Below are 7,500 nucleotides of genomic sequence, written 5' to 3'. Positions count from 1 at the left end.
TAATGGGAATATCATTAAGAGACAGAAAGAACAGCATGGATACGAGAGCAAACTAAAGTAGAGGATATTCTAATAACAAATAAGAAAAAGAAGTGAGCGGTGGCAGGACATATAATGAGAATGACAGATAATACATGAAAAAAAAGAATAACAAAATAAGTCCCTAGATATTGCAAACGACACATGGTATATAAGAGAATGCGACAGTTTGACGAGCTAAGAAAATTTGCTGTATAGATTTTCATAGAGAGACCATAAACAGATACAAATGCTACTTACCATCCAGTATACACAACTTTATGAAGAACTCACATTCAAAGAGGGACTGTATTTAGTGGTTACATCCATCCTGGATTCGAGCATTTTAGGCATATGTTCAAACCCATGCCAAGCAAGAATATAGAATATGACGTGGAGCTATAAAAATGCATACATCACGTGTTATTGGAAAGGTCGACTGTACAAATGTTGTTATTTCCTGCGATATCTTGCGCACAGAAAGAGTGCGCTTAGTACTTATTAAATAGATATAAAAGCATGATTGGAGTTGTATGTTGGATATCAATTCATTGCGTACCGGTATGTCCGTCGGTCTGTCTCTGTCTCTGTACAGCTGTCTATCTATATAACACTAAACGTTCACACTTCTTAATTTCATTCCTTACTTTGACGACATCGCATAACTTTCTAGTTTGAACAAACGACAATTGATTAACTCTCTCTCTCTCTCTCTCTCTCTCTCTCTCTCTCTCTCTCTCTCTCTCTCTCTCTCTCTCTCTCTCATTACAGGAAGAAACTCGATATTAAAAATGTCAGACGGTTAATTAATTTTGTTCCTTTTTATCCTCTTTGACTCCCAACGAAAAATGTCGCCAGTTTTTAAGTGTCAGAATACTAGATGTCTCTCCCTCTCTCTCTCTCTCTCTCTCTCTCTCTCTCTCTCTCTCTCTCTCTCTCTCTCTCTCTCTCTCTCCTTAAGCTCGACTCCCTCGTCGAGTGTGATAATCCTTCCATCATCAAAGACACTCGAGGTGACTTTTCATTAAGGACAGAAGATCAGCCGTGAAAGCCAAATATCCAATCACCTGGTTTCTTTGACGTAAGCGAACAGACTCATCCAAATAGAATACAGAACTAGAATTAAAAAAAAAAAAAAAAAAAAAAAAAAAAACTTAGCTTGAATATTCGGGTGGAAAAATATGACCCTTTCTTTTGGAGCTAACTGCCATGCTTGCTGAGGGCACATAACTAACCGTTTTACTTTTTACGGGTTTATTTCTCGCCCTCCATCAGACAGTAAAGTCTGTTCAGCCGGGCCTTGGTGTGTGAAAATAATTTATTTCCAGTTAATATATTGCTCTGTAACATATCAGTTATTTCGTTGGCATTTATATTTAGGCTCAATAGTTTTCAGGTCACTAGTATAACACTTTCTAAAAAGATAAGTCTTCAGGTTTTTCTTGAAAGCTGCCACATTTTTGCTATTCTTGACATCAAGTGGAAGGTCGTTGAAGAGTCTCGGTGCAGCATAACTAAACGTTCTTCCTCCTATTGCATGATTCACACTGATTTCGAATAGTCTATGTGGGTCATCAGCATGTCTAACTCTTACAGCAGCGCTGGTAGCTTGAGGGTAGGAGACCAAGCAATCACGAAGATATTTAGGCTTATCCCTTGTAAGTTCTTTGTGAGTCAACAAGCAAATCTTAAATTCAATTCTAGCCTTAACAGGTAACCAATGTAGATCGATCAGTGCAGGAGTTATTCTCTCCCGTAGTTTAATGCCTTTTATCAGTCTAGCCGCCCGGTTTTGCACATTTTGAAGCTTTCTTAGTAGTGTATTGGGCAATTTATAGTACAGAGAATTGCAATAATCAAGCCTTGATATTACGTGACTCATCACTAAAATTTTTGTACTACCCTCTGTTAAATATTTTCTAATAAATGCGATGTTTCTCAGGTGATAATTACACACTTTCACTGTGTTCACTATTTGGTCCCTCAATGACAAATTACAATCTTTCAGTACACCCAAATTTTTCACAACACGCACAATCCCAACATCAGCGTCACCAATTTTTATACTTTGAATTAACTGATAATTCTTCAAAGCCACCTTTGTGCCAAAAAACATACATTCTGTTTTATCATCATTTAATTTAAGCTTTTTCCTCTGCATCCATGTTTTTATTTCAGTCATTATCTCATCAATTTTCTTCTTTGTATCTTGTGTTGTTGAAATTGAAAGGTAGAACTGCGTATCATCTGCATATAGTTTAAAGCCCACTTTTTCTTTTTCATGATGTGTGATAGCTCGATAGTGTACTGTATATGTTGAACAAGATAAGGCCCAGAACACTACCCTGTGGTACACCTTTCATAGGAATTCTCTCACTGGATCGGTTTCCAGAAACTTCTACAATAGTCTTCCTATTCGTTAAGTAACTTTGCAAAAATTCCAGTGCTTCTTCAGTCACTCCAATAGACTTTAAGTCGTCAAGTAAGTACTCGTGCAAAACGGTATCAAAAGCAGCACTAAGATCTAACATGATAAAAATTTCACACTTTCCCTCATCAAGAAGACCTATCATATCATTCATTATTGAGCATAAGGTAGTTTCTGTAGAGTGATTAGCTCTGTAGGCTGATTGATTTTCCGGGAATACCTCTAACTCATCAATATGCGCCCATAATTGCTCACTTATGATTTTTTCAATAAGCTTCGACATGTAGGATAAATTTGAAATGGGCCTTGATGAAGTTAGCTCGTTCACATCACCTTTTCCCTTGTATATTGGTCTGATCAACGCAGTTTTTTCACAGCTAGGAAAACAGGATTGTGATATACTTAGGTTAATTATGTTCAGGTAAATATTATATACAACTTGTCTGTTTGGAGCTTCACTTATTGAACTGTTTGGGAAAGGGTCGTTTCCACAATATGTATTCTTCATCTCTCTCATAACCTTTAACAAGTCGCACATATTTATTTCCTTAAATTTTATTAACTTCTTACCCTCCTTCACTGGCATAACTGACTGTCCTTTCAAGTGATTTTGGGGGAAACCTCTATAAATTTTATCAATTCTTTCATTGAAGAATATAGCAAATTTCTCTGCACAAACATTATCAGGCAAGACATGTTTTTTCTTTAATCCCATCAAATCATCAAGGGTTTGTGAAAGTCCCTCATGTTATTAGTTTTTTTACTTTCGCCGTTGTAGAATTTTCTTTTTGTTTTTTCTAACAGGATGTTATAGTCATTTCTGGCCTTATTATATAGATTTCTGGCTTGTGACGATTTGGCTCTTTTCCATCTACCTTCCATCTTACGTCGATGTCTTTTTGCCTTTAATAGCTCACTATTATACCATCTAACATTTTCACGTACAACTATTTGTTTGCTCTTTATAGGACACATGGTATCATACATTTTTCCAAAATTGTCATTATATTTCTTGGTATAACAACCAACACATTCTCTATCTACCATATGTTCACATTGTGTGTTCTCACAAGACATTTGCGCTGAACTAGCTTCAATAAAATTCTCAGCATCAAAATTTTCCCGTCCCCTATATGTGATACATTTTTTCAATACTCTGATGCAATTTATACCTTTATTTGTTGAGTAAAAGAAAGAGTTATTGAGAGAGAGAGAGAGAGAGAGAGAGAGAGAGAGAGAGAGAGAGAGAGAGAGAGAGAGAGAGAGAGAGAATTCAACACCAGACCAAAGAAAGCCTGTTGCTGTTTTGCTGGATAACCGGGGGGACGTCAGTGACAGGATACTCTCTTTCTATCCTGCCTGTCTCGGAACCCCAAACCGAGAGGTAGTCCTGAATCGGAAGACACCCAAGAGGAAGGATCCTCAACGGAGTCGATTTTTTAGGGCTTGACCCGAATCAGGACTCTCGGAAAACCCGAGTCTCTTCACTTCAGGTTATCCAGGAAGATTCAAACATTACTGCCATTACTGGTCGGAAAATATTCTCCATTTAAGTAGACTCAAACATTTTATGCAAAGTTTATAGATTTGTTGATAAATTCATAATTCCTTATAAAGGTTAATGATCAAGAATTTAGTTGCCTTTAATAATGATCATCATTGCAGCTATTTATGAATTTTATATATATTTTTTTCAATCAAATAAAACAGTATTTTGATGGCCAAGAGTAGGCACCCGCTGATTCTTTGGCATTATGGTACTACATTGTATCCCTTTTCTGGTTAAAGCTCATTTTTCCTTTACCTAATTTTCGAGTCAACACAATAAGAATATCTCCACTAACCTTTAAAGGCCAAGACTAAGTAACATTTTTGTTTTTAATTCAAATTTGATTTGAAATAAAATAGTTTATTTATATAATCATTGATTAAAGATATTCTGTCAATACACAGTACAGAAGATGAAAAGAATATAGATAGATGGAGAGAGTTGACTCGACCAGCCGACCCTGCTATATAATGGGACTGACAAGGTTGAAAGAATCAGACAGGTTCTTGAATAGTTAAACCCATCTATAGTCTATGCTTTACAATGAGAGCATAGCTGTTAGGAACTTTGTTTTCAATTATGGCTCAGCAATAGCTTATTAGGAGGCAGCGAGTTCCCTGGTGTGTTGCAATAAGTATAAAATGATTGAAAAATATTATCTACAAGAACAATATCATGTCAGCCTTTCAGGGGTCGGAAGTTTAGTCTGAACACCGTGTCACTGTGATGTGCTATAAAGATAAAAGACTTTCACTTTAAACTGCAATGCTCCATATTTGTTAGGCCTATAAATTTTTCCATTTCTCAACTTGAATATCCAGCCTAGAATATCCATCGAACGGTCACAAATAATTTCCAAGATTTCACTACAACTGTTTGTCCGTAACTTTGTCTAAAGTCTAAACAATATTTTTAAACCAAGTTTGATCCTATTCTTTGGAAACTTATCCGTTACAGATTATATATATATATATATATATATATATATATATATATATATATATATATATATATATATATATATATATATATATATATATATATATATATATATGTATATATATATATATATATATATATATATATATATATATATATATATAATGAATTTTATTTCAAACTTTTTACAGTATTAAAATGTTAAAACTGGTCATTTTAATTTGTGGAAAGCAACTTTACGAGAACATATTCTCTTAATTAAGAACAAAAAAGAAAAGTCCTCAGAATTCGAAGATGTGAGACTAGATTCATGGGAAATTGGGTAATCGTTTGTTCACTTGAATTGATCGTATTTGCTGCTACTGGAGAAACACAGGAGGAATATTATTGCTAGGTATTAGAATACTGCACAAAAGCAACGATGTTTCTGCTGACTGTAATGTCAGGTAGGACTACAATGCAATGCCTCTATGATGTCATATAGGCCTACAATGCAACGCTTAGAAAATATAGATGCAGAAGTTGCAATGTAAGATAGGCCTGCAATGCAACGCTTGAAACATATAAACCATTTGAAATGAAACCATGATGATGCTTTTATTCTCTGATATCGCCGCACTTGAAGAATTGTCTTCAACGGAACGAGGAGGAAGCAAGTTAATACCTTAGGCAGCTGGCGGTAACTGGCTGTTGTGCAAACTCGCTTACTAAGGCATTTTTTAATCTTCCTTCCTAGTTTGGCACTTATCCTTATTTCTTCATCTGTGGCTTTCATCTGACTGATTTTATTCTTAAATTAGCGTATTTAAATTGTCTATAGATATTCGAAACACTTAGGATTTCCTCCTCTCCTTTCTTGTCGCTGCTGCTCTCACTCCGAGCAACTTGCTGGGAAGGAAATTATCTCTTTGATTTCGGGACAAAAATGCTTTTACAAAGTCAGCCTATATCGAAATAAATAAATCCCCTAATAAATATATATTATTTTGATAAATGTATAATTCACATTAGTTTTGGAATACAATTAAAATTTAATCATTAGAAAATCACATAGATATTTGAGATATCGATATATTATAAAACTATTTTGATGAGTATTTTGCGTGCAGTTGCGAATAACATTACACTTTGTTTTTTGTTTTTTTTAGCGTTTAATTTTTGGTATCAACCATTATTATTATTTATGAAAGTTACGCCGTATTCATATCCTAAGACAGCTATAGAGGTTTGAGGCCTTTTACCAAGACTTTCTTTATTATTTTTCACTATAAACCACTTTTTTAATGGAAGTTTTAGTGTAAGTGTAATTATATTAATTTTACGCTTAATTCTGTTGTGAGGAAATTAGTTATGGCAAACTTTTATGCTTTCCCAACCATTTCCCTGAGTCATGGCCGTCTTTTGCAATTACACAACATAAACACTTGTAACTGGTTGTCTTCATAATCCAAAATGTTCTATATTACTTTCTTTGCACCAGTCACAAACATCATCTCTGCATTTTCTCCTGAAATGTGCTTTTATTTTGAGCAAATTTATAAAGTTCCTTTATTGGAAAGAAACTAGTTGGGCTATTTGTCAGAATGTGGGCATGTGGAATGAAGCCTAGATAAAATGAGAGCATATAATCCAGTGGTTCTAACCTTTTTTAATTCGGGACATATTCAACGAATTCTGATATATATATATATATATATATATATATATATATATATATATATATATATATATATATATGTATGTATATATATATATATATATATATATATATATATATATATATATATATATATATATATATATATATATATATATATATATATATATATATATATATGAATGATACAGTGAAAATGTGTAATCAGTGATTTCATGAATTCATTAAACTTTTCAGTGAATACATGTAATCTCTGTGACCGTTAATGAATACATGTAATCACTAAAGATTTCAGTGATTTCATGTAATCACTGAAAATGTGGATCAGTGATTGCATGAAATCCCTGAACGATGTCAATTAAGTTGATAAAAATTCATACTTGATAATTCATTGGTATAGAATGTGATTTCAGTAATTAGGGTGTGATGTTTAATGTTCAATCACCATAATCTATTATACTATTAATAGTATATTCTTCTTCAGCTGCGAGCAATCACATCGTTAGGTAGTAGGTTGACCATGACACCAGCCACCCGTTGAGATACTACTGTTAGAGTGTCAATGGGTCTTTTGTCTGGCCAGACAGTACTACTCTGGTTACCGCTCATTTTTCCTTTGCTTACACATATACCGAATAGTCTAGCCTATTCTTTCCTCATTCTCCTCTGTCCTCATACATCTGACAACACTGAGATTACCAAACAATTCTCCTTCGATCAAGGGGTTAACTACTGCACTGTAATTGATCACTGGCTACTTTCCTCTTGTCAGGACAAAAGGGACTCTTTAGCTATTGTCAGCATCTCTTTTAGGAGAAGGACACTCCAAAATCAAACCACTGTTCTTTGGTCATGGATTAGAGATCTCTTGCTTGAGGGTACACTCAGGCATACTATTCCTTCGGTATA

Source organism: Palaemon carinicauda, unplaced genomic scaffold, assembly GCF_036898095.1.
Source record: "Palaemon carinicauda isolate YSFRI2023 unplaced genomic scaffold, ASM3689809v2 scaffold310, whole genome shotgun sequence".
In the NCBI taxonomy this organism is placed as follows: Eukaryota; Metazoa; Arthropoda; class Malacostraca; order Decapoda; family Palaemonidae; genus Palaemon; species Palaemon carinicauda.
The sequence above is the reverse complement of the archived record's forward strand: the minus strand, read 5'-3'. Positions refer to the sequence as shown.